Source organism: Acinonyx jubatus, chromosome C1 (genome assembly GCF_027475565.1).
Source record: "Acinonyx jubatus isolate Ajub_Pintada_27869175 chromosome C1, VMU_Ajub_asm_v1.0, whole genome shotgun sequence".
NCBI classification, from domain to species: Eukaryota; Metazoa; Chordata; class Mammalia; order Carnivora; family Felidae; genus Acinonyx; species Acinonyx jubatus.
Genome location: NC_069381.1, coordinates 202,615,099 through 202,643,084, shown reverse-complemented (window position 1 = coordinate 202,643,084; position 27,986 = coordinate 202,615,099). Strand labels below are relative to the sequence as shown.

Sequence of the window (27,986 nt, the reverse complement as noted above, 5' to 3'; positions counted from 1 at the left end):
TGGAGAGTCACTTAACTCGATTCATCTGGAGCTGGCTGAAATATGCGGGATTTCTTCTTCAACAACCCTTAAAGACAAACATGTTTACCCATCTAGGAAAGTTCTTTAGGAAAAAAAAAAAAAAATTAGCCAGCAAAAGCTGTGCTTAAATAATGTGAAGGATTTGGCTAACACTCCACTCTGCCCCCGTGGAGAAGAGGAGATTCGGAGCGAAGGGGGATTCCTGTCTTAGCTTTCCCCATCGTGGCTGGCTGTTGACACACCCTTGGGGGGAAGCGGCTGGAAAGCCTTCCTGGGTAACCGCCGAGCTGAGCTGGGGGTTTGTAGACGTCACCTAGAGGGGTGAGGTGGGGTGGCAGGGCTGGGGGGTCTGATTGGAGGCTGGATCGGTTTCTATCAGTGTGTTGAGCGGGGATAATTTTGGATTCCACTTTTTATGGGTCATTTTGAAAGACCAAAAACATTAACCGAGCACTTCTTTGCAAGTGTGAGCAAACTGATTTTAAAAAAAGATTTCAAGGCTTCCCCAGGGGTGGATAGGTAAGAGAGGGAGAAAACCCCAAACACCTGTATAAATGTCTGCAGATAGGTCGAACCAAAGGTGTCTCTAAATTACAAAACACAGAGGCTGGCTTGTAAAGAGGTCCCTGAGGACGCTATTCGGATTTTTTGAAACATGGGCTGTTGCACATTGTCGTTTGATGTCGCGTTTTGTGCATAATGGACTTTGTTTGGAGGGACAGTAATACATCTGAAGGATCTGTTATGCAGCTTTTTGACATACTGTTCCAGAATGTAGCTATTAATATAAAAGTTTCTGCCTTTGTAAAAAGTCCATTATTGAAGTAAATACTCCATCACTCTGCCTTTTAACGCACCAATCATACCCTGGTGCTTGAAAACTTTCCTTGTTTTAAAAAAAAAAACCCTGATTTGGGGGGTCACCAATGATGATCGGTATACAAAACTAGAAAAACAAATTATATGGTTAATTTTTGAATCTAGTAGTGACTTTAGCTATATAGTAGAGTCAACCTACACATTCTCCCTCCTTGTCCTGTTTAAGGCTATGACAGAACAATATTTGAGGGGGTAAGAGGTGTTTTCTACCACAGAAACAGTCAACAGAACAGTAGCAGCTTAACTAGCAGGAATCAACTATGTGATTTTGTAAATTCCCTTAGGTGTCTTGGGAGGAAAGTACCTCCAAATACCCCAAATAATAATAAAACCTAAGTAAACAATAATTGTAAAATAAGGAAAAACATAGGCAAAAATAGAAGTAGAATAAATGGGCTAGGACATTTCACCAGTAGTAACCACGGAAACTTTTCTACTTCTAGAAGGAGGGCGTTTCTTTTATCAAAGGACTCCTTTGGATGTCCTTTTTCAGGGTGATTAAAAATCATAGTATCTGGAACTATTAGGAAATGTCCATGATCCTAGAATACTGAAAATGCTGGTGTACCTTTCAGATCAAAATCAGCTCTCGTGGGAAAACTGGGGGCCTTTGCTGTCACCATGCTCTCCCCACTTCTGGGTGATTTCCAGATTTCCAGCAACTTTTACCCTTCTAGCTTCTGTTTTCTTACTCCTTTTCCCACACGAACCCCCAGTTTCTGTTTCAGTGAGTGAAGGCTGGGGACCAGTGAAGAGCAATTTATGATCCTGTTTTCCTCCCATTTTAAATTTGCCCACCGGCCTGAACTATCAGAATCACATGCCCCTTTGGGTGAGACTGTGGTTCGGAGGTCCAGATAGATTATTTCATGTGCTCCGCCTATCCCGTGGTGCATTTCAGATTGAAAGGGCTGAATCTAGCTTACAGAGCAAGGTTATAGTAATTACACTTGCAGCTCCTGCTGTAAACAGGTTCGATGTCATATGCTTTCTCAGGTTTACGATGCTACCAACCTAGTTCTGTCATTCCAAAGCTGCATCCTAGAAGCACATAGGGAATTCCTGGAATCTGGATGATCTTTGGGATCTATTGGTGTTAATGGTTCCCCCCAATTAGAATTTATCCTTGAATTTACAGTTGGCCCTTTAGGGGCCAGACAGATAACAACAAAGCAATAATGAGAATGGACGTCCTATCTGATAGCTAAGGATGTGAAAGTTTAGAGAGGTTGGGTAATGCATCTTGTCGAGGTGGTTCTGGGCTCAGAGTCCAGGTTTGCCTGACTCCAGAACTTGTATCCCAACTGGCACGCTGCTTAACTGGGTCGTGGCTCCTGGGAGACAAGCCGCATTGAGCGAGTATTGAAGAGTGGGTCTGTTTTCAGGGAGTGTACTTAAGTGCTTCTGCAGCTGGTAGGTTTATGAAAAGGGGCCACTAATAGTACTTGCCATATAGAATCGTGACTGAAAATTATATGAGAGAGTACACAGGGACACTTTGTGCCCCGCAGTAAGCACCAGACTTTATGTTTGTTCATCTTATTCGTGGGGTGTGGCTCAGAGGCGGGATTCCCAGGAACTTACTTGAACCCCTGAGCGTGTTGGCTGTTTGCTGGGTGTTGTAAGGTGTTCTAGGTGGGGAGGGGAAGTCAGGATGCAGTCACGAATTGTTTCTGTGTAGTCGTTCCTAGCAAATCGCCTGGACAGAGACGCACCAGAGGGAGCCCCTAACTTATGGTGATTTTTCTCCCCATTCTAAGGATTTTGTATTTGTAAATCTATTTTATTTTTATTTTTATTTATTTTATTCTATTCTATTTTATTTTTTTATTTTAAGTTTTTAAAATCCCTGCAGTTAACACAGAGTAACGTTAGTTTCAGGTGTAACGCCTAGTGACCCACCACTTACACACAACACCTGGTGCTCATCACAAGTGTTCTCCTTTAAGACCCACCACTCATTTAACCTGTCCCCCTGCCCACCTCTCCTCCAGTAACTCTCAGTTCTCTGTAGTTAAGAGTCTGTTTTCTGGTTTCATCTCTCTCTCTCTTTTTTTTCCCCTTATGTTCATCTGTTTTGTTTCTTAAATTCCACATATGAGTGAAATCACATGGTATTTGTCTTTCTCTGACTGATTAATTTTACTTAGCATAATACTCTCTAGTTCCATCCCTGTTGTGGCAAATGGCAAACTTTCATTTTTTTTTATGGCCGAGTAATAGTCTATTGTATATATATGCCGCATATCCTCTATCCATTCATCTGTCAATGGATATTTGGGCTCTCTCCAAAACTTGGCTACTTTTGATACGCTGCTATAAACATCGGGGTGCATGTATCCCTTTAAATCAGTAATTTTGGTATGCTTTGGATAAATACCTCGTAGTGCAATTGCTGGATAATAGGGTAGCTCTGTTTTTAACTTTCTGAGGACCCTCCATACTGTTTTCCAGGGTGGCTGCACCAGTTTGCATTCCCACCAATAGTGTAAGAGGGTTTCCCTTTCTCTGCATCCTTGCCAACACCTGTTGTTTCCTGTGTTTGTAAATCTATTTAAAAAAGAGAATCTTTCGAAGAGGCGTCTGGGTGGCTCAGTCGATTGAGTGTCTGATTCTTGATTTTGGCTCAGGTCATGATCCCAGGGTCATGGGATCGAGCCCTACGTCGGGCTCTGCACTGAGCATGGAGCCTGCTTGAGACTCTCTCTCCCTCTCTCTCTCTCTCCTCCACCCCCTCCCCCCACTTGTGCACGTGCTCTCTCTCTAAAAAATAAAATTTTAAGAAGAAAAAAAAAGAGAGTCCTTCAAAACCTAGGTTAGCTACTGGATACTTCCGGAACTGTTGTGTTTGTCCTGCCTTTAAACCCTTGGAGAGAAACCCTCTGTAGGCACGGGGAGCCAGGTGATGGCAGGAGGTAGGAGATGGCTTACTTTACTGATTTGTTGATTGAGTTTGATTCATTCACAGGCATTAACTGAGAATTCTAGCTGTGCTGTCAGATTCTATGCATGTGTATGTGAGCTAAAGAAGTCAAAACCATCATCCTGTTCTGGAATTGTTTGAAGTCTGGCTTGCCAAATGTCCCAACTTCTGGTATTCTGAAAGAGCAGAAAAACCTTGTTCCAGATATTAGAAGTCCACACGAAACTAACTTAGAACCACTGGGAAAATATAGAACCTGGAGAATCAGAATTGATCACAAAGCAAGAGTAACAACCTGTGTGAATGAGGAGAGACTAGAACTTATTCAGACACCAATTCAGATTGTTTTATGAGAAACATACAACAATCCACACAAACCAACCACACTTATTGAATGTCTACTCTACAGTAGGTACTGGAAAGAATAATGATGAGCAAAATATGCCCTCTCCTCTTGAGAAGCCTATCGCCTGGGGGAAAGATGGTCACGTGAGCAGATCACTGCCAATCACTCGTTGAAGGGCTTGTAAAGCCCAGGGCACTGTGGGAATGCAGGGGGAAATTGTTTGGCCATCCCCAGCCTCAGGGATGCTTCCTGGACAAGATCTCAGAGCTGAGTTTTAGAAGATGACTAGGAGTTGGCCAGAGCAAAAAGCACTGAAGAGGAAAGGTATTAAAGGCAGAGGGAACAGCATGGGCAAAGACACGGAGCGGCCAAAACACAGTGTAGGTGGGAATTGGCAAGCAGCTGAACACAAAAAGGGGTCCTGTCACCAGAATTCCTCAGTCTTAAATGGCAAAATAAGGGGCGTCTGGGTGGCTCAATCGGTTAAGCGTCCAACTTCAGCTCCGGTCGTGATCTCGCTGTCAGTGAGCTCGAGTCTCGCGTCGGGCTCTGTGCCGACCGCTCAGAGCCTGGAATGTGCTTTAGATTCTGTGTCTCCCTCTCTCTCTTCCCCTCCCCTGCTCATGCTCTGTCTCTCTCACTCTCAAAAATAAATATATATTAAAAAAAAAAAAGCAAAATAAACTTCCCCCTTTTCATCTCTCTTCTGTTAAAAATTAACAGGCAGTATGCTCTAAACACAGCCACATTTTCCAAAGGCTAAGTGGGTTGCTTCCCCCCCACCCCAGCTTTATTAAGATATAATTGACAGATAACACTGTGTGAGTTTTAAGTATCTACCATGATGGTTTGATACACATTTATGTATTGCAAAATGATTACCACCGTAGCTGAGCTAACACCTGCGTCACGTCTCGTAGTCACTATTTCTCGTCCCTTCCCTCATCCTCCAGCCCCTAGGAACCACCATTTGGTCTCTGTTTCTATGAATTTGACTTTTTTAGATCCAAGGTAAAAGTGAGATCATCAAGTATTTGTCTTTGTCTGACTTAGTTCACTCAGGATAATGTCTTCAAGGTCCATCTATGTTGTCCCCATAGGTAGGTCAGTTTAACATGGTCATTAAGGAAGTGTTTGAAAAGAAAATGACTTTCAGACAGCTGAGGCTTTTTTTTTTTTTTAATTGGACACAACATTCTCCTCCTGTGAGTGACCGTCTTGCAGGAGCAGTTTCAGGAAGACCAGAGCCTAATGGACACAAACGGGAAGTCTTCTAGAATGTAACATCTTTACTTTTATGCTCTGTTCAAGGAGGTAATTGGAGCCTGGAGTTATCAACTCATTGCATTTTTATAATTTTCTCTTTTTTTTTTTTTTACTTTAAATTTATTGTTACAAAATTGTCCCAAATAGACTTTCTTGAATTTCTTGTATTTGTGAATTTCAAAAAAAACACGGAACAATTCGGTGGCGTTTAGTACGTCCGTGATGTAGTGCAACCATCAGATCTGTCTACGTCTAAAACATTTCCATCACCCCAAAAGGAAAGCCTGCACCTTTAAGGAAATGCTCCCTAATCCCTAGTAACCACTAATCTGTGTTCTGTCTCAATGTCCTTAACTCTTCTGGGATAGTTTTTATTTTATATAAATGGAATCATAGGATATTTTATATAAATGGAATCATAGGGTATATGATGTGTGGTTGGCTTTTTTCATTTAGCATAATGTTTTAAAGGTTTGTCCATGTTGTAGTATATATCAGTACCTCATTCTTCTTTATGGCTGAATAATACTCCATTGTGTGCACATACCACAATTTGTTTACCCATTCTTCCATTGGTGGACATTTGGACTGTTTCCACCTTTTGACTCTTATGGATGGTGCAGCTATGAACATGTGTGCTTGTTCTTTTTTGGAATTTTAACACATATATAAATTCATGTAACTGCCTCACAATCAGGACAGGGAATAGTTCTGTCACCCCAAAACTCTCTCTGCTGTCCCATTCAAATCATACCCTCCTCCCACCCCTAACTCCTGGAAACCACTGATCTGTTGTCCATCAGTGTCGTTTTGTTCTTTTAAGAATATCCTAGGGGCGCCTGGGTAGCTCGGTCGGTTAAGCATCCGACTTCAGCTCAGGTCACGATCTCACGGTCCGTGAGTTCGAGCCCCGCGTCGGGCTCTGTGCTGACCGCTCAGAGCCTGGAGCCTGTTTCCGATTCTGTGTCTCCCTCTCTCTCTGCCCCTCCCCTGTTCATGCTCTGTCTCTCTCTCTCTCAAAAATAAATAAACATTAAAAAAAATAATATCCTATAAATTGGGCTGCCTGGGTGACACAGTCAGTTGAACATTGGACTCCTGATTTTGGCTCACGTCATGATGCCAGGATTGTGGGATCGAGCCCTGCATTGGGCTCTGCACTGAATGAGGAGCCTGCTTGGGATTTTCTCTCCCTCCCTTTCCCTCTCCCTCCACCGCTCCTCCTGCTTGTATGTGCACCTGCTGTCTCTCTCAAATTAAAAAAAATAAAAAAGAATAGCCTATAAATCGAACCATATAATATGTAGCTTTTTAAGATTGGCTTTTTTCACTTAGTATAATTATTTTGAGATTCCCTGAAGTCATTGCATGTGTCAACATTTGATTCCTTTTTATTGCTGAATAATATTCAATTGAATGGATGTGTCATAGTTTGTTTATCCATTCACCTGTTGAACATTTCAGTTACTTCCAGTTTTTGTTCATTGTGAATAGAATTGCTATAAACATTTGTGTAAAGATATCGTGTGAACACAAGTTTCATTTATCTTTGCCCCAGGTTGTGGAATTGTCAGGTCACATGTTAAGTGTATGTTTAACTTTCTAACTTTGTAAGAAAGTGCCCAACTGTTTTCCACAGTAGCTATATCGGTCTGCCAGCAACATGTGAACATTCTTTTTTTTTTTTTTTAATTTTTAATCTTTATTTTTGAGAGAGAGAGAGAGAGACAGAGTGTGAGCGGGGGAGGAACAGAGAGAGAGGGAGACACAGAATCCGAAGCAGGCTTCAGGCGCTGAGCTGTCAGCACAGTCCCGACACGGGGCTCGAATTCACCAACCACGAGATCATGACCTGAGCCGAAGTCGGATGCTCAACCGACTGAGCCACCCAGGCGCCCCACAACACATGAACATTCTAGGTGCTCTATATCTGTGCCAGGCCTTTGTATTATCAGTATTTTTTTCTTTTTTAAATTTTAGCTATTCTAACAGATGTGCAGTGAAACCTAATCATGGTTTTAATTCACATTTTCCTAATGGCTAATGATATAGAACATCTTTTCATACGCTTTTTTTGCCACCCATATGTCCTCTTTGGTGAGTGTCTATTCAACTCTTTTGCTCATTTCTAAATTGCTATTTTGTTTTCTCATTGTTAAGTTCTGAGAGTTCTTTATATATTCTGGATACAAGTCCTTTGTCAAATATATGATTTGCTAATGTTTTCTCTCTGTCTCTAGCTTGGTTTTTGTTTGTTTGTTTGTTTGTTTCGAATTCTTCCAAGTGTCTTTTGCAGCACAAAAGTTTTGCTTTCAATGTAGTTCAGTTTGTCAATTTTTAATTTTATGGTTGTGCTTTTTAGCGTCACATCTAAGAACTTTTTGCCTAGCCTCTGGTCATGAAGATTTTCTCGTATTAAATACAGATTTTACGTTTAGGTCTGTAATCCATTTTTAGTCAATTCTTGCTTGTGGTTTTATGTGTAGGGCAAGGTTTGTTTGTTTATTTTTTTCATTTGTCCAATTGTTGCCACACCGTTTGTTGAAAAGACTGCCCTTTCTTCACCAAATTGCATTTGCTTTGTTGTCAAAATCAACTGGCCATATTTGTATAGGTCTCTTTCTGTACTTTATTCTGTTCCATTGATTTATGTGCCTTTCCTTTTCCTAATCCCACAATGTCTTGACCACTATAGTTTTGTCGTAATTCTTAAGATCCACTAATGTGATTCCTTCAACCTTTCTTCCTTTTCAAAATTGTTTGTATCCATTTTGTTGCTTTTCCATATACATTTGTCTGTATCTACTAACAATTTCTGCTGGGAAGAATTCATTTATTGAAAGCTATTTTGTTTTGGTCTTTAAACATTTTAGCAATCAGAGGGTGATAATAAAATGAATCTGTTTCTATTCCATGTAAAATTAATAACGTTATCTACCAAATGGGGGATGTCGTTCTATTACCAATTCTTCCTCTGTGTAAGTGCTTGATTTTAGTGAAATGTTTGGCTGTAAGTCAGAGAGGTTGAGGAAAGTCATGTCTATCCCAGAGATGAACTTTGAATCACCATGCGTTTCACCTGCTTCCTGCATTTGTCATGCAACATTTAAAATCGATCTCGGAGAACAAGGAAGGTATTTGATGTATGTTCATGAAGACCAGGTCAATCTACCCGTGGCTTTTTTTTTTTTTATCATTTATTAAATGTATATGGTTTGAAGTCTTTGGGTCCTTTCAAAAACATTTGTAAATGTGCAATATTATAGGGTTTCCAGGTCAATGGTCTAGCCCATGAGTTAAATGCTAAGATATCAGAAACTCAGGGAGGGGAGTAGGTGGCAGGAGGCTTTGCTTTTTTTTTTTCTTTTTTTTTTTTTAACGTTTATTCATTTTTTGCGAGACAGAGAGAGAGAGTGTGTGAGCAGGGGAGGGGCAGAGAGAGAGAGGGAGACACAGTATCCCAGGCAGGCTCCAGGCTCTGAGCTGTCAGCACAGAGCCCGATGCGGGGCTCGAACCCACGGTTGTGAGATCATGACCTGAGCCAAAGTCGGCCGCTTAACTGACTGAGCCACCCAGGCACCCCCTTTTTTTCTTTCTTGTTTTGAGTGAAGAAAGAAAACCACCCCTGCTCTGCTTCAGAAAGGAATAATGAGAGAGGTTATAATCTTGGTATCCTTTCCTCCGAGTCTAGAATTTCTTTGCCAAATTCCAGTGAACTTTGAATGCTCTGTCCTAATGTTTTATAGAAATTGACACATATGCCAGGTATTTAACATGGTTTTTTTTCCTCCCCACTTTCTAACATGTAGAGCAGAATTCACAGTGAACACTTAACCAATGATTCAACACGTGAATCTCAAACGTAATCAAGGATCCAACATGTGGCTCTCAGATTGGCAGAGATGGCTGTCAAACTCCTGGATTTTCTAGGGAGGTTGCTAAAACCGATCATCCTGGGCAACTTGGCAGCTTGTCATGGGCACTCCAGGTCTGCCAGAATAGTTCAGTGTGTCGGCCTGATTTTGGAAACTTTGGACCAGATAAGTCCGCTGAATTCAGGTTACTCCGTAAAAACCGTACGTTGAAATGAATATCCAAGGTTAATCAGTTAAGTAGCTTCAGGAATTTCGCCTTGAGACTGTGCTGCACTGAAGGATTCGGTGCTCCACGTTTGTGGCTACTTGAGTTCATTTCCGTGATTTATGCAAAGTCTAGGTGATTCTTTAGTGATTCTAAGCATTACTCTTAAATTTTATGTTGCCAGAAATACTTCTAGTTTTGTTCCTCAGCTAAGACCATATGGTGTTGAAATATAGCCACCTGTAAATGAAAAGTAGTTATTGCATTTCTGAGTTAAAGAAAAAAAATAGAAATCTAGCTCAGTAAAACTGTCACAATCCAGCCATGATAATTATAATGTGTCATTTGGCTATAGTTCCTTTACATGTAGTTTTTAAAAAAAAATTTTTTTTTTAACATTTATTTATTTTTGAGAGACAGAGACAAAGCGTGAGTGGGGGAGGGGCAGAGAGAGACAGGGAGACACAGAATCCGAAACAGGCTCCAGGTTCTGAGCTGTCGGCACAGAGCCCCATGTGGGGCTCAAACTCATGGACCGTGAGATCGTGACCTGAGCCGAAGTCGGACGCTTAACCGACTGAGCCACCCAGGCACCCTTACCTGTAGTTTTTATTAGCCATTTCAGTGTTGTGATGGGCTGTAAAAAGGCATTTTGTTGCCCACCGCAGAGATGAAGAAAGCAAGGCTCAGAGAAGTTAAGTGACTGATCCAAGGCCACTGATAAACTTCTGATTCGAAGGCACAAGCTATGAGATTCCCTGTCTTCCCTCCCCGCCCCCCCCCCCCCCCCCCATTAAAACAAAAAGGAAAAAGGCAAAAGTGTTGAATTCTGTGGCACCAGCTCTGGTTTGGAACTATTTAAACAATATGGGCACTTGCATTTTCTTTCTCTAAACACAGTGTTATTTCCCAGTGTCATTTCTCTGTTTGGACTCGGAGTTATAAATCCCTTTTATTTTGATGTTCTTAATAGATGTTGATTGGTAGAATGCCATGCCTAGTCTTTATATTCGATATATCATGTATTACCTGCAAAGTTCTTCTTTGCTTTGTACAATCTTTTGGTTTTACCTTTTGATCTAAGATAAAACAGGCAGAAGCAATGTGATTCCTGTCTTTAATGTAATAGGATTCCAGACATTAGGAATTTGCACTTCAGAATGCAGCCGGAAGTGGGGAATGGGTTTATTCAACAATGATGTTTTGTTGGATGAATTGTGTTGGTTGCTTACAAGTATGTGTGTGTTCGTTTAGAAGCAGTAAGAGCAGGTTTTTGCTTTCCAACAAATCATTCTTGGAAAGTGGTTCTCAGCTGCTGTAGATAAGGTAAAATATAGAATACATTTGGTTTAGGAAAATTTTACATTTTAATTTTTTTTTTTTTCTTTTGAGGAAGCCATGGGACTTCCAATCTGCGGGGAAAAAGTTTCCTCATTCCAGTTTTCTTGTCGAGGTCAGCTTAGCGGCTCACTTATGCCTCAGGGGTTGAGATTTTTATAGTGTGTGTTAAATCAGTGCCATGATTTGTCCCAAGAGAATAAGACTTAGGGAAAAGAAAAGAAAAGAAAAAAAAATCTCAGCATTGCCAGTAAGATACTTTTTTTTTTTAAGAACCGAATTTCAGATCCACACTTTAGAAAGATATAGTCAGCAACCCAATGAAATTTAGAATGAGGCAAATTCTCCGTCTGCCCCCGAATATTCTCTCACTGCAAACAATACACAAGGTTTAGGAATCAAGCCTAAAGGTTAAAGGTTCTTGCTGTCAAGCCAAAAAGGGAGGAAAGAGGTATACTGAAGCATGTCAGTTTCCAGATTCTGGGGCCAAGCTGCTGTTCTTGAAAGGAACAAGGCATCTTCAGAAAAATGTGGTTATCAAACAAGGGGTCAAAGTTTATCTCTAGGTCAATGAAAAGGAGGGGGGGGGAGGGCCATCCTTCAGGCTCTGAATATAAGCTTTGTATTTAAATAAATTTGTGGCAAAATATTCAGTTCTTAAAAAATTACCCTATAAGGTTTATTAAAGGTTATTTACTAATGGAATAAAAATTGTTCTCACTTATAATTCATATGGAGTAATAATACTAATAATAGGTGTAGGAAAATAAATCTTCACATACGTAATTTAATCGTCAAAACAATGCCGTGAGGGACATACGCCCACTCTGTGGATGAAATACTAGAGGCTTAGATGCATGAGCATCTCTTCTAAAATTATAGATAGGGGCACATAAATACACTGTTCCTTCCACCCCTCTTCCTCCAAAAACAAACAATAAAAGGATGGTGACGATGTGAATTAGTCCTCATTTGATTTAACATAAAATACAAATGTGCCCCAGAGCGTTCCAGAAAACCAAGTGGGTTTTAGGATGGAAGGACGTCTCTCGAATATTCCTCTTCCTTGAAGCGGTCCTTTTTTTTCTCCCCTTTCCCCCAGAAGGGTCTGCGGTTCTGTCCCCGCCTGGGTTCCCACAGCCCTCCGGTGTGGGAACGCCTCGAGGGGGGCGCCACCACGGCCAGGCGGCGCAGGCGACCCCCGCGGGCCCCAAAGCCCCAAAGCGCAAGGTCCCTGCGCGGCCGGGAGCCTTCCAGCCCCGGAGGCCCTGGGCTCCGCGGGGCTCTCAGATGCCAAGGGCCCCAGAGTCCCCAGGACTCCTCATTGTTTCCTGGAAAAATATCCCAGTGGGACTTTGGGATCGGTGGCCACGGGCATGCATGCCCCTGGGCCTTCTAAACAGACCAATGAGCAGGTAGTTCATTTGGTGACCTTTCCTACACAGAATCACGAGTGACTTTGCAACAATGTCTGGAAAATAGGCAGTGAGTTGCTTCGTGGAGATCACAGGCAACAGGAGTCTCCGGAACGAGTGTGATAAAGCCTCAAAGAATTATTTAAAAGTTCACTGGTGATGCAGGTTTTAACTTCTCTGGTAGCTGTTGGGGCAGAAAAATAATTGTCCTAGGCTTGTATGAGTGCCCAAAACATGAAAGTGTAGTATTAATTGGCCCTTTATGTTTGGCTGCATGAGTTAAAAGCGAAGGAAAACAAAATCCATCTTGAATTACGATGATGTGCAAAATTCCAATAGGCAGACAAAAAGGGTGAAGAGTTAGAAATTCTGAAGGTCTGAACATGCGGAGCCATTTATTGAAGAAATATTGATTGGGTCCCTGTTGGGAGAAGGCACCCGGAGACATTTAAACGAAGTGTAGACAGTTTAAAGTGTGTATCTATGTGGAACCTGCTCCCCCCGCCCCCCATTTAGTACTGTTTTTCCTCACCCAAAAAAATGGCCTGTGGACTGTTGCCCCTGTTGTGTGCTCATTCTGTGAATATTTTCCAGATTTTACTAGCGGGTTATACAACATGTTGTAACTATTGCTAGTTGTATTTCACTGTCTCCAACTTGCCTTATTAAACAAGTTATCTCACAGCTCCAGGAGTCACTTCCGTGCTGCAGTTTGAGCTTTAGAGTTTAGGGTCCGGTGGCCGCATCTGTGCTTTGAGGGAGAGTCAGTCTAGGGACAGTGTAAAATTTCAAAATGGAGAGCCAGTTCATCAAATTCAATGCCGGCTTTCTGGGATGGAGTCAGGTTACTTTCCCCAACACAAGTTGTGTCCTGGGAGCATCGCATTAAAAGTACCCTATTGGCACTCACGTCCTGAGTTTCAGGAAAAGGAAATGTGAAAGACTGTCCGTTTCAACATCGCTGTTAGATACAGTATTTTGTTTTTGTATTTATGAGAAATTGAGACTTCCAGGCTACTAGGGAAGAAAAGTTAATTCCTTGCAGTAGAGAAATCAAAGAGCAGTTTCCGAGTCTCCTGGGCTGAGCCTGGAGGAGGTTAGGGGGTCTTTGTGCCTGGGGGATTGTCTCAGTGGGAGTGGAGAGAGGGAGCAGGAGGGATCAGGAAGTGCCTTCCTCGGTGTGAGCCCAGGGATCAAGGAGGGATGGGGGAGGAGAGGGGGGAGCGGGCTGAGAGGGAGGGGTGGCGGGGATCAGCGAACCTTCCAGGGATGGTGAGCACAGTCCTTGTGGCTGGTTGGAGGGAAGAATGGTTTTCTGTGCGCAGAAAAAGTCCCTCATGGGAACTGTGAAAACACTGAAGAGGATGTGCCTGTCGGGCCACTTTGCCCCCTTGGAATGTGATTGGTTCTGGTACAGCCCCAATCCCAGAAGGAAGGAAAGAGTCCGTGGGCTCTGATGCTTCCAATGACAGGACCTGGCACAAGCCATAGGGAGGTGATAGCTCATCTTCAAGGAGGCTCTTGAACTGTGGGTAAGGAATATGACTGGGCATATATATCATCACTGCCCAGTTAGGGACGTTTTCTCAAATGCACCTGAGCTCTCGTGGTAGGAAGGGTGTGCCTCTGTCAGTTCACGGAGGAGTTTTGGAGCACATCTCTTTTGAGTTTAATGTGTAACAGATATGCTATCCTCCCCCCCCCCCCCAAGAAAAGGAAAAAAAGAAAAGAAAGGCCATCATCACAACACCATGCAAATTAGGAATGATCACCCTTGTTTTACACATGAGTTCCTTGGGGTTGGAGGAGATCAAGTAGCCTTTTGAGGGCCATAGTGGCAGAAAAATGACAGATCTAGGATTTGACTCTCCACGCGTTAGGCGAAAACCTAGCCCAGTGGTACGCCAACTTCCGGAATCTACCAGTCACACATAAGAGAACCTGAGTTAGTGTATGTAAGGTGCTCAGAACATTGACTGACGCGGTAAACGCCAGACAAATGTTGTCATTATTACACTTAATTTCTGGGTTCCTTGCTAAAAGACTATTTCTAGGATCAATTTCAGGTGATTTGGATTTTGCAGAACAGGGGTCGGGCTTAGATAATCATCATTTTCCTCAAACACCTCGGGTGATTCTGATGCAGATGTTGGTAGATGATTTGCACAATATTCCCATGTAATAGTGATGCTAAGATTTTATCACCCAGTGAGGACGCTCCAGCAAGAAGGATACCCCTTTCTCCATCTCCTTGAGACTTTGACCACATTTAGGCAGGGCAGGCATTTCCTACCATACGCCTGACTCATTCTCAGTATTAAAATCAGATCCCATGGCTCACGGTTTTGAAGACTATATACATTCCCTCTTTCTCCGGTGAAATCTGTAAATGTGTTTGGCTATTGAACCAGGCAAAACCTCCATTTCTATTGATATCGCAACGTGCTCAACCGAATTGAGAATAGAACGTTTAATTGTAAGCCTTAAGCATAGGACACTGTGATACATGCGTTTTGACATTAACTGAGGTGTTTGATATCCTCATGCCCTAGAGCGATAGGAAAATACTATGAAAAGAAGATCTCGAAGAGGTCTTTGGGCGTTCTCAGCCAGCCACGATACTCTCTTGCATCCTAAGTAATCATGGCATTGGTGTCTCCATCAGTGGAGGGGCAGACCCAGAGGTGGGTCTCAGAGGTGCCTTTGTGGTAAAATAATACCCAGAGACTCTGGGAAACCTAGATTTCCAAAGGTCTTTCTGGACATGGAAGAGTCCTTGAATTTCAGACCTCCAGGGTAACCTTGTATGTTTAAAGCATCGATGGTTCTTATTGTAGGAGGAAGCATGTCATAACAGACCAGCATACTTGGATCCAACAAACCCAATCTAAGTGTAAGGGTGGGACAAGACTGTGACGGCCACCCCCTCCCATCCCCTGGCAAAGAATGTATCTACCGAACACATACTGGGATTGGGAGCCCAACTGTCTTGTGAATAAATGAATGTAAAATTAGAGAAAAATGTTGTGACGAAGTTATTAAAAACTTTGACCTTTTTTTTTTTTCCTCCCTGGGAAAGAGAGCATGTGTCTCAATGTATTTATCTTTGACAACTTGTTTTATTGCCGTTTCTGGTGGTGCACCATCTCGATTGATTGGTATCGACATCCGGAGTCTTCCTTAGCATGAAGTGTTGAATCCTTGAATCACACCCCAACGTGTCTTCAGTGTTCGAGAAAGTTAGCACACTAATGTCAAACCAGGATATACATTTTATACTTCAACACCGTGGCTTACCTTTAGTTTGCCTTTCTCTAGTACTCTGCATTTTTCAGAGACTATTCATACCCCTGTAAATTGGTTCCTCATAATCACCTCTGGCTTGTTATTACTCCTTTACAAATGGGGAATGTGAGAGCGATACAGTTGAGGCAACGTGCCCAACAGACCATCTGGGTTGAGAACAGGATCCTGGGAATAGAATATGTCTCTCTTCTGTGCTGCTTCTAGCTTCCTTGTTTAGCGGATTGGTAAATTTGCTGCCCCGGTGGTGGCAATTTGGATAAACAGGGTGAGAGTGGTGTATGGGGCATCAGGGGCATAGGATTAGGGAGTGAGGGGACAACTGCGTTTCTACCATTTCTGTGGGTGTAACCAGCAGTTCATGGCAGAGGTCATCGAGTGTATAACATAGAGATCCAAGATATCCAAGAGTCCGAAGATATCCAAGATAATCCAAGATATCCAAGATAATCCAAGAGTCCGAAGTCAAAGCAAGCGTCAACATGAAACTTAAGTAACCACAACAGCAAGACTCACATCCCCTGGGAAACTGTTGTCCAATCAGAAGAGTTTCCTCATTCTCTCTCTTCTTGTGAGCTGAGCAATAGCGTGGTTCTTGGGTGTAATTAGCCCATGAATTACATGTGGCACCGGCTGTATGAGGTTGAGTAACAACACAGGGACCTGGATTCTTGTGGGAAAAAGTCCCCCACAATTCTGGCTTCATTCATGCCTGGACACGAGGGAATGACAGCAGCAGGAGATGGGGCCAGGCATCCCCTCCTACACACCACAGGAGGATTGGGACTTGAGACATGCTAGGGAAAAGTGAGAGTTTTGGCTCTGTATTTTGCATGCCCTCGGATGGTGGTAGTGATGATGGGCTTTGGGGATGAAGCTTGGCCCAGAATCAATAAACATGAATCTCCGTATACATTACATCAGACCCCCCCCCCCCTCCACGCCATACTAGCTACCTGACTGTTTCTGTGCCTCAGCATTTCATCTGCAAAACAAGGGATGATCATAGTGTTCATTTGCTTTAGATGAATGAAAGCAAGTAAAGGTGCTTGACATGGTACCTGGTGCAAATTGAGTCCCCATAAAATGTTGGTTGTTGTATAGGCCAGGCCATTTTTTTTTCTTGCAAAGGGCTATAGAGTGAGTATTTTTGGTTTTGCAGACGATTGGTCTCTGTCAGCTTGCCTTTGTACACGTGATCACAAAAAATACATAAGCGTGTGGCTATGTCCTAATAATCTGTATTTATAGACGCGAAGATTTCCTTTAGTCTTTCTGTGCTGATGTTATTCTTAACAATTTTTAAATGTTTTTATTTATTTTTGAGAGAGAGAGAGCAAGCAGGGGAGGGGCAGAGAGAGAGAGAGGGAGACACAGAATCCGAAGCAGGCTCCAGGCTCTGAGCTGTCAGCACAGAGCCTGATGCGGGATTCGAACTCACGAACTGCAAGATCATGACCTGAGCTGAAGTCAGACACTTAACGGACTGAGCCACCCAGTTGCTCTTGATGTTCTGCTTCCTTTGGATTTTCCCCCCAACCATTTAAGAGTGTAAAAACCATCCTTGGATCACAGGACATGCAGATATCGACAGTGGTTTGTGTTTGGCTGCTCCCTGGTGTAGACCTTCACGTCTTTAATTTGGAAGAAATTATGTTATTTCCTAGCGCCACATCTTTGTTTGTGGTGATTCTCATGCTTAGGGTTCTTTCTGTTGGCATCTTCTGGTTATGCAGCAAAGCACGTGACAGTGGGAGGGGTGGGGGGTGGCGAGGGGGGTTGACAGTCTTACTCACCCCAAATTGGCTATCCAAATGGAACACTTCTAGAAGACCATTGAAGTGATAGGGTAGATGGTCCATAGGTGCAAATGTACATTTTTAATTTTGTGGAGTCTTAGCAAGGTTGGCTCAAAATTTCATATGTAATAAATCTTTCTCACGTGATGCGGTAGAATTGCTCTGAGATAAGCGGAAAGTAGTGTCTGATGTATTTACAAGTGCGAGGAAATGTAAAGGAATCTAGTCCCCAGTGAGTCATTTGGGGTAAAGCTATGTGACATCCTATACCCTATTCAGGATTTAAGAAATCTCAGATGAGAATAAAGCCACATCTTCAGATGCAAGTAAAGAAGAAATGCAGGGGAGCCTGGGTGGCTCAGTTGGTTAAGCGTCCGACTTCTGCTCATGGTTTGTGGGTTTGAGCCCCGCGTGGGGCTCTGCGCTGACGGCTCAGAGCCTGCTTGTTGGGATTCTTTGCAACTTCTCATAAGAAGACCCAGGCTTTTTTGAGGGTACTTCTCAACACTGGAACTGTTTCCATTATTATAAAAGTCATACGTATTTATTGCAGAAAACATCTTAAAGTAGACTTTCCCCAAACATTTCAATTGCATTCCGTTTGAGGCCCTAATGGGTATAAGCAACATGCACGTGGAAGGCACCACACTCGTGGCAGTGATTTCGCGAGGGTGTCACCAGGCTCATGAGATCCCTACCTAGGATATGTTCCAGGTTCCAGGATACTTCCTGAAGGTTAGAAGACAAAGCAAAATGGCTTCCCATATTTATCATGAGGTTCTCTGAACGATCTGTGAAGGGCATGCCTCCACTGTTATAGTTTATAGGATAAGCTTTACTCACAGGCTGTGGAAGTGGCTACGTCCAAGAGTTGATTTCAGCAGAATTGGGCAAGAAACGCCATGCCCCTGTGAAAGATTCTAGGTAGCTTATAATTATGACTACTGGTTGACTTGTCTGTCCCTGCTACTTGTGGTAGGATGGGTTGTCATTGCCGCTGTTGATGGGTGTTTAGACCTTTCGTGGAGGGACGTGTGGATGTAGAAGGCAAGCATCTTTCTCTTGTGCATTGCATTTAGGGGCTTTCTGGCTTTAGCAGCAATTCATGAGTGGTAGTGGGTTTACAACAAAGCCAACTTCAGAACCTTCACTGATAAGGATGCCTTTCAAATTCCTGCAAAGGCCTCAACAGTGTGTCCCATGGTCATGTAATTTTGTAAAACATGCAAAATTAAGCTAGTTTTATGTCATTTAAAAATATTTATGTATTTGTTATTTATTTATTTTTGAGAAAGAGTGTGCACACGCACAAGCGAGTGGGGGAGGGGCAGAGGGAGGGTGGGGGGAGAGAGAGAGAATTTTAAGCAGGCTCCCCACCCAATGTGGAGCCCAATGCAGGGCTCAGTTTCACAACCCTGAGATCATGACCTGAGCTGAAATCAAGAGTTGGACGCTTAACCGACTGAGCCACCCAGGTGCCCCTGTTCTTTGTTTAAAAGCAGCATTCCCAGCCACCAAATTGTAGAAACTTCAGGCTCCACAAAACATCGATCTGCTTCTGGCTCTATATTTTCAGGGTGGGACTTACTCAAACCTTTTTGGAAGGGAAGAAGAACGTCTTTGTTGAAAGATAAGTAGGATCCTGGAAGTTGAGGGTTAATCTTCCATAAGGCCTACAGCTGAAGAAGAAATTGTGAAAGGGAAAGATCTTCTCTGGGAAAGAAGCACGTAGACGCTGTTGGTGTCCTCCTGTATTCAAAGAAATTTGAGAAGTTTGGGAAAAAGAGGGGCACGTGTCTTTAGCTGATCAAAGAAGAACCTCTTATACACTCATCTTTTTCTTTTCCAGAGAAAGTGAAAGCCTTAATGTAATGCCATTTTAATTTGACATTGGCTAATACATTTTGTATAATTGGTGCTGCATCATCTCCTACAATAATAGTGACAATATGGCGGTGATGGTGATGAGAAAAACATGCATGTTATGCGACCGTTACAGTTTACTGAGCACTTTGCCGTATTTTTTTTCTCATTGGTAATAACCGAAACCAAGAGAAAGTCTCTTTACCTATGGCCTGTGGATGCCTTCCAAATTAACTGGAGTTCTATGAAAGATTGAGGTAGAATGGGGTCTCTGTGCTTCTTTCAATATTCTTTCCTTATTTTGTGACGGAGCCGTGACACCATCAGTCAGCTTCTCTTTTGCAAATTCTTCAGCATCATGGCAGTCAAAATAACCATTGAACTTTGACACACAAAGCCAGTGCTCTTAGAATGGCCTCTAAGTTTTTGCTTGCAAAACTACTCATCTGGCAAGCACAGAACCAAGATCCCTCAAAACCTGCTCTCGGTGGTGTTTGCATTCATTAGATTTGTCTGTATGGACTTACTAGTTGCTCTGCTGACCTCTGACTGTTTGACCCATTAAATGAAAAAGCACCATTGGGACGCACAACTAAATTTATAGTAATTCAAGGAAGTGGTCAGAGAAATGTATGGTTGCAAAAGAGCTGACCTCAAAGTTTAGTCAATAGTTCAGTTAAGAAGCACAAGTGCTGAATGTATGGAAATTATGAAGTGCTCTTGCAGTCCAGAGAAAGGAGGGGTATTGATGGGTGGGGGGTTCCTGGGAAGTTTGGGGACCTATGAGGACATCACGTTAAGATGGGCAGAAAGGGCACGCTAGGTTCAGTTAGTTTAAGGGTGGGAAAATCAAGATAGGACCAGTCCTTGGTCCCTTTTGGCAAGCTCATGGGATTCTGGAAAAGTATGTTTGTTCCAGTCCAGTGAAAATAGTTCCATACAGTGAACCCTTAGCAGATTTTTGCATATGTGTTCAACTTCGTGTTAATTATTAGTGTTCAGGATGCCTGGGTGGCTCAGCTGGTTAAGCATCTGACTTTGGCTCAGGTCATGATCTCACGGTTCATAGGTTTGAGCCCTGCGTCTGGCTCTGTGCTGACAGCTCAGAGCCTGGAGCCTGCTTCGGATTCTGTGTCTCCCTCATTCTCTGCCCCTTCCTGGCTTACGCTCTCTCTGTCTCTTTCAAAAATACATAAACATTAAAAAATTTAAAAAAATTAATAGGTTTCTACATTTTAAAGCGGATTTACTCAGAAATACACTAATCATTACTTCTTATAAAAATGGTTATTAGTCATCTATATTTGAATATATATGTTACTTGAGCAAAGAAATTTGCTAATGGTAGTAAGATGATAGAAATTATTTGCATGCATTTTAAGAGAGAAGGCCTGATGATTATCTTCTCAACACTTATTTGGCTAATGCCTAGCTGGCTTATTGAGACTTTGGGCAAATCCTTTTAAACACTCCGAGTGTCAACTTTATTTTTTTAAAAAGGATAATACTGTCTAACTCACAGAATTGTTAAAAAGATATAATAAAGAGGAACAAAAACAGCATCATTTAATGGTTAGATGTACATGGAATGGTTGAGAGGCTAAATGTTTACTTTTTTTCCCCCCAAGGCCCAATTTGAGTCTAAAGTCCATCTCATTTTGTTCATATTTATTTAAAAGTGTTTGTTTGTTTGTTTGTTTCAAATAAGCTCTACACTCAACGTGGGGCTTGAACTCACAACCTCAAGATCAAGAATTGCCAGCCAGGCGCCCCTGATTCATCTTCAGATTCAGTGGTTCTGGGAGGGGGACTTTAGCTACCAGAGCTGACTAGAATATAGAAGTCAATTCAGCCACAGAGCCACAGAAAATTATGCGTTGACACTGTGATAAAAAGGAAAGAACCAAAATTTAGAATTCAAAGATGTAAGTTTGAGATTTAACTCTGCCACTAACAGGCCAGGTGATGATAGAAGTATCATTTCATCTGTTTGAAACTCAGTCTTGTTTTGTTTTGAATCTGTAAGGTAAAGTACAGTCTGATGATCTTTAAAATGATTTCTAGCTTTTAAAGTTCCAATGCTAAGCAGCATGTTTAACATAAAGCATGACCACTAGTAAGTAGCGGTAAAAAAGATTTTAAACAGTGATGTATTCATATCCCCGTCCCCCCCACCCCCCCGTAATTTACATTGTTATTTACCTGGATGTCATCTTGCTGTGCTTCTGCTGGTTTTCTTCTCCAGCCGGTGTCCCGCTCTGTGCACATACTGATCCTGTTCTGGCTTCTATCAGGGAGAAGGAAGCATTTTAGGGGCCCCCTCTTACTTAGTGATAGCCTAGTTAGAAATGGGGATAAGGATTGGGAGGAATGGTCAGTAAAGACAACCACCTTGGATGCTTCAGGCCTTTGAGAAGCTTTTAAACAAGACTGGCTTATTTATAGTGAGATGTATGGGAACAGCTTCTGTGCTCGTTGGACTGAATTATATGCTGGCGTCCTGTGAATGCAGTGCGAGTACATGTCATTTATCTTGGTCCGTGTATAGAGAGATGGGCACATGCTTATATTTGCACCTTCAAATGTATCTGCAGGTGTATATGAGTAAACAGGAAGGAATAGTGCTACAGAATTTCAGAACTCAAGTTAAATTTGCACATAATAATACTATCAACTCAATTTGTTGTTATTACCAAAACGACAAAGATAAATTCATTTGAATGCTTGCTGGAGGGAAGAGTTTTATTTACCTTTTTAAGGTGTAATTAATCAAGAAAGAGTTTTTAAAAACTTACATTTCGTTAATAATATACACAGAACAAAAGAATGGAAAGAAACAAGTAAAGAAGTTTGGTCAATCTAGATCTAACTCTTGCTCTGTCCATCCATTCAGCCAGCCAGCCAGCCAGCCAGCCAAACGTCCATTTATAGAATCTAACTCCTTAATTTAAAATCAATAGTGATTGTTTTGGATTCTGGGGTTATCTTTTTTTTTTTTTGCACTGCCCAAATTTTATTTTTTACTGTAATGTACATTTACCGTGTGAAAACAAAAGTGCCCCAAAAATAGAAAATATATTTTGTCCATGAAACTCTTCTTAGGAATAAACTTATCGTTGGGTAGTGAAGAGTAGGACTTGAGTTTGAATTGGATTAAATATTAGCACTATCCTGACATGCTGATGGGGTGATTCCCAGTTAAAATCACTGGCTGGCGTGAGTGGAAAACATGAGTAGGACTATCTTTGGTTTCCATCCAAGAGGGTCTGTAATTTATTCAAAGCTGCCAAGGATCAGGACATGTTTTCAGACCCTCACTCTCCCACTCTCGTCCCTCAGAGCAGGCTTTCCCAACTCAAAAGGACTTGTCATCAGTCTTTTGGGAAAGGAGTGCCTGGGGTCAACCCACTGACTCTAAAATCACTTACTGCATTATTACTCGTCTTTGCTAGGATGGACAGCTAACCCTCTTCTCTTCTTTCTTCTCTCCCTCCATTGCTCCCTTCTACCTGGCATTTCCTTATTAATTTCCCTTCAGTTCTGAAAGATTATTCCTGAAAAGGCAACGTAAAGGGGCAAGGCAGTTGTCTAGTAATTCACATAGAAGCCGGCTACCGAAGACATCCTTGTATTTTTTTTTTTTTTTCTTCTTCTGAGACTGGGTGCCTGAGCTGTTCACACTGGCTGGGGACACTAATCAACACGATCAGAGAGTGAATTGCTTAAAACTATATTTCAATTTTGTTTTTTAGACGTGTATCAGTAGACATAAAAGCAGATGCGAATTTGCCTCCGAGCAAACATATTCAAAGCTCTTTCCCATGGAAACCAAAATGAATGTTGGCATAGAGGGGAGGCCAAGTATATTTAATTTCTTTTAGGCTAGTTGCCTGATTTTTGATCCATCAGCCTTCTTGTTCAGGCCCTGAGGTACTTGGGAGCACAGAATTTATTTACTTTCAGAGCTACCTTAAACATTGACACACAGCACAGACACGTGTCCTGGGTCAGCCTGGCCAACATTTTGGGTTTCTAAGGGAATTAGATATGGAGCAAGAGTTGAATACCCTTTTTAATTGGATACATGTATACTGGCTGATTATAGACAGGATCTTTGGAAGAGGTAGCAGATGAGACATTGGACGAGGCTCTTATTTCACAAATTTGGAAATTTCTACAAGGCTTCAGTGGCCACTTTTCCCTCAGTCTTAACCTAGAGAGAGCATTTTCCTCATGCTAGTCCTTTATGCCTGGTGAGCTTGGACAATATGGTGGTGAAGGGAGGCAGAGGGGGGCCATATTTGCTGAGGATATATTGTTCGTCGGGAACTGTTCTGTGCTTTACAAACGCTTGCCTTTCCTTTAAATCCGCCTTTGAGGCAGGTGTATGGAGCCACACTTACTAATGAAAGAACCGGTTTCAAGGGTTAAGCAGCTTTCCCCATATCAGAGAGGAAGTGGCCCATTGGGCATTTGGAATCGACTGGCCTGTCTCCAGGGCTGGAGGTCTTCTGCCAGACGGCCAGCTTTGTGTGCCCAGACCTCTGGAATCACTTCTGAGTTCAATGGTGACTGTCGCTCAGATGCAAAGAGAAGAAAACAACATTTCAAAAAGCGGGGAGGTTGATAAATAGTTCATACCCTCTACTTAGTCATCTTGACCGGTTGGCCAACTTCCCAGACCTGAGCCTCATACCTCTGCAGGCTGAAGGGGCGAAATCACTGTCTCTTCCTCGTTTTCCCTTCCCTCCCAGCCTCGACTGAAGTTTCTTGCGCAGTAGGTATTCCGTGAATGATTTCTGATGGTGACCTTGATGTTGCCACTAATTCCTGTGCCAGCGAGAATTACGCTCAGCCTCCTCTCTTGCCTCCAGGAAAAGTTTCCTCTTTCGCTTATGTTCAGTTATTACCTCTTTCTCTCTTCCAAGAAGCCATAATTGGCCCAGGTAAGATTTGGATTTTCAAAACAAGCTTCCTGTGCTGCCCCTTTTCTGAAACCCTCATGGAATCCCGTAGGAGACAAAAAGCGAAGAAACAATCTTGAAATGCCATATGGGAGGTGTCAGTGAAAGCATCTATGTATGAATTTGATCTCTATATTAAAGATCACAGGCTCACAGAATCTATGGCTCCGTTATTTGGTAAATAATGTATCTAGGTGTTTCAGCCTTGAGAGGCTGTTTAATCCCCCTGTTGCTGCAGGACACGGCTGGATTATCTTCTGTGTGTACCCAGGCTTGGCCTCCGTGGAGAGAGCACTGCGGTGGGAGCCAGGTGATGCGACTTTTGCTTTCTGACTTTAAGTCCACACATCATTCATCTTTGCATCCTTGGTGCCGAGGACAACATCAGCCGCTGTTTCCTGAAGCATGTGTGTGATTCTGGACAACCCTGCTTGCTCTCTGGGCTTCGGCTCTGAGATGAAGGGACTGGCCTAGGGTTTCTGATGGTTCAGCAATTGCAGGAATGCTTTCCCCTGGTCTGTCCAGGCTGTCAGGCGTCTATCTCTTTATGTAGGTTTCTGGCACAAAAGGTGTCGTATTTAACTTTCTTCTTAAATCTGCCTTTCTTGTGTTTGGTTTCCCCCCCGCCCCGAATATCTCCCGCCATGCTAATCCTGACAAAATTTAAAACAGCGTGGGTCGCGTGTGTCTTTGCTAGTCCTGTCTCAATAAGGGTGGCAAAAGCGTTCTTTTGTTTTTCTACCCCCTGAAAGGCTCTTTGTGCAACTTGTTATCTCTTTTATATATTCTGCTTTGGATTTATTTGTCGATGTGAAAGTGACTGATGCGCACAATGGCAAAAATATCCAGTCGTGGGAAATAAAGGTGAAGGCCAGGTGGTTCTTTGTCTTTGTCCACTGTGTCACGAATCAGGTGGTGTCTTATTTTAAAGCTCTGTATACATAGCTAGGGTTTCTGTTTCATAGCCAGCGATCTCTGTTAGTAACTGTGCATAACATAATTTTCACACACACCAACCACCACTGAGAATACCACTCACCTTTTATAGTCGTGTTTTCACAACTGATTTGCAGAGTTGACTGTGACATCTGAGTCCTGGCAGTGTAGACCAGGAAGAAAAAAAATGTGATGATATTGGCTACAGTTTTTCTTCCAGCCCACATCAGTCTTCCTCCTCAAATGGCAATGCTAATTAGATCTTATATTTGATATATACGATCTTATATTTGGATAACCTCTCTGCGTTCTCATGGATCAGGTAGGTTACATTACTCCCCAGACCTCATATTTTCCCCCCTCTCATCTATAAGATGGGGGTGACAACACTCCTCCAATAGGGTTTTGGGAAAAATGAAAGAACGTGTACATGAAGGAGGAAGGAAGCAGGAGTTGACTATACCAGGCAGTCAGTGAGTCAGAATAGCAGCCTTTCATATAGCACTGTTGCTACTGTTGACTCAATTTTGCCCAGAATGTTGAAGGGATCATCACAAGAAGGGCTTTGAGGGACCCATGTTCTGTCTCTGGGTAACCAGTTTACAAAGACATGATTTCAGAGGTAAGCTGTCCTGCATGGCAGTGGATGAACCACACTTGGACCGGGGGTAAAAAAATGTGGTTTCAATTCAGATGCAGTAACAAGAACATTAGCCAAATCTTCTCAGAAAGCAAGTCTTTTGCAACATGGTGTCCCCCACCCCCCACCATAGTAAAGAGATATGGAAGAAAGATACCTAATTACCACATGGAACATCATCTTGTGGTCCATTTCACAGGTTCCCGCCCCCCCCCCATTTGTAACATCTTAGAAATGCAGACTTAATCATGAGAGATTAAAAATGCCTATTGTTCTTTCAAAGGGTTTGCAGTGTTCTGATTCCTCCCCCTGCCCCAACTCCCTTCTGTTGAAAATCCAGGAGTTGTCCCATTTTTAGCAAGTAATAACTGTGTCAAGCTGTGCCGGCAAAAATGTCCCAACACAACTGTTAATAAGCATTGTCATTTTAAGCATGAAACAGTTTAGCTAATGATTTATCTCTTATAATGTAGCACTCGGGGCAGCTGTATGATTGGCCTCTTTAGCAAGTCAAGTAATTTCTTTAACAAAATGTTAAGCACAGATGGGCCAGAAGCTGTCAGTTAACTATTATTGTGTCTACATCTGCTTGCTCTCAATGCACTGTTTTATGTATTCAGTCAGTAACTTAGCCGCAGCTCCGTGAAAAGGCGAACCTACTCTGATTGGCAAATAAAATGTTCATTTGTCTCCTCTTCCTATTGTTTTGTTTTGGTAACACATGTCAGCAGCTCAATTACCCAGTTCATTAACAGCTCCCAAAGGACATGATGGCCAGCCCGTGATAAGAGGGCCATTGTGGCACATATGGTCAATAATGGCCTCTCTCTTGGCAATTGTAAATAAAAGTCACTTGGCTCTTTTCCTTCCACGAGAACTACCGTTTTCCTGTTCCCCTTCAGTGTGCAAATTACCTTTCTTTGCTCCATGCAGCCCAATCCCCGGGAAACCAGAACCTAGCTTGCCTGCTTTTAGGGCCATGGGGACCTAACACGGAGAGAGCGAGCTCTGGTTCTTAATTTTAATTATGAGTGACTTTTAAGCTCTTGAGGGGGGAAATTCGTATCGTGGGAGACTATTCTTAGAAAGCTGTTAACTGATTAATTAGTCAACTAATCAGTTTTCCTAATTGAATAGCAACACATTTTCTGGGGGCTTTCCTCTGTTCCTCTTTGAAATGCTCCAGTGGCAGTGACCGCGGCGTTTTTAAAAAGCCGTTAGACAACTGCAAATAAAAATCGTTTGCAGGGGTGGGGTAGGGAAGTGTCACTTCATCTTTTCCCTCGGCGAGAGAGATTCATGTTGTTGAGAGCAATTCTCGTCACGCGCACCTCCAGGTCGTAAACCAGAGGGTTCAAGAAGCCACCGAGGTAATCTGGGTCAGCGTCAGGGTCTCTAAGCAAGTAAGGATGCGTCCTGCACTTGAAGCCTGGGGAGGGAGGTGCTGAAACACTTTGGTCACGATTTTGCGGCTCCCCCAGACGAGATGCTGCTGTATCGCGGGAAGAAAAAGGGCCCAGGCAGGTTTTTCCTTAAATGTATCAAGTGCATATAGCTGTTACAGGCCACTTACTGGCGGGGCTGTGACGAACAAGGAAGCATAAGCCTTTCTTTCTGGCTTTGTTGTTACAAAGGAGGCCTTTGCGGTGACCGATGATCAGGCGAGGCCGTTGGGAGGAACTCCACTCCGAGGTAAGGTGTCTCAGCGTAACCTAGCTGCAGGTGCGCCGCGCACCTGACATTGCGCCGAGATGGAACCTTAGGCTCTGGGGGGTCTTTGGGGCCGTGCTGCTCATCGCCTAGGAGGCAGCTTGGCCGCTCTGGCGGCTCCATAGCTCTTATCTTAAGTAAACACCCAACGGTCCATGTCGTGCACTTGCGAGAACTCCGGGGCGGGTGTGCAGCACGCGCGGCTGGCCGGATTCATAACCAATCTGTACTCTCCTCCCGGGGCGGCAGGCACTCGGGGAGTTGTTGAGTGTCAGGGTTTATTTGTGCTATTTTGATTAGCACCAACCTGGCAGGAGCTTATTTTCCTTCTAATGACCCCGTGCTGGGAGAAGGCGGCTTCCGAGGGAAGGACCTGGGGGCGGGGGGAGGGGAATAGCGTTACATCTCTGCAACCCCCAAATGGGGACTGCGAGGCAGGGGCCGCAGTGGGGAAGTGGCTGCGGGTCTTAATTAGATGGAGTGTTCTGAAAAGAACCTTTCT

General features: G+C 43.0%; 1 protein-coding gene and 1 long non-coding RNA gene across 2 annotated transcripts in view; one reads left to right on the top strand and one right to left on the bottom strand.

Moving 5' to 3' along the window:
• PAX3 (paired box 3) overlaps positions 1-27,986 on the top strand; it is a 96,243-nt gene that overhangs the window by 29,159 nt on the left and 39,098 nt on the right. The gene's annotated exons all lie outside the window — the stretch shown is intronic.
• Positions 21,426-27,767, bottom strand: LOC113596414 (uncharacterized). Its single transcript, XR_003417149.2, has 3 exons — positions 27,348-27,767; positions 25,238-25,293; positions 21,426-21,521 (listed from the first exon to the last, which is right to left on the bottom strand). It is a non-coding gene; the product is annotated as an uncharacterized LOC113596414 (long non-coding RNA).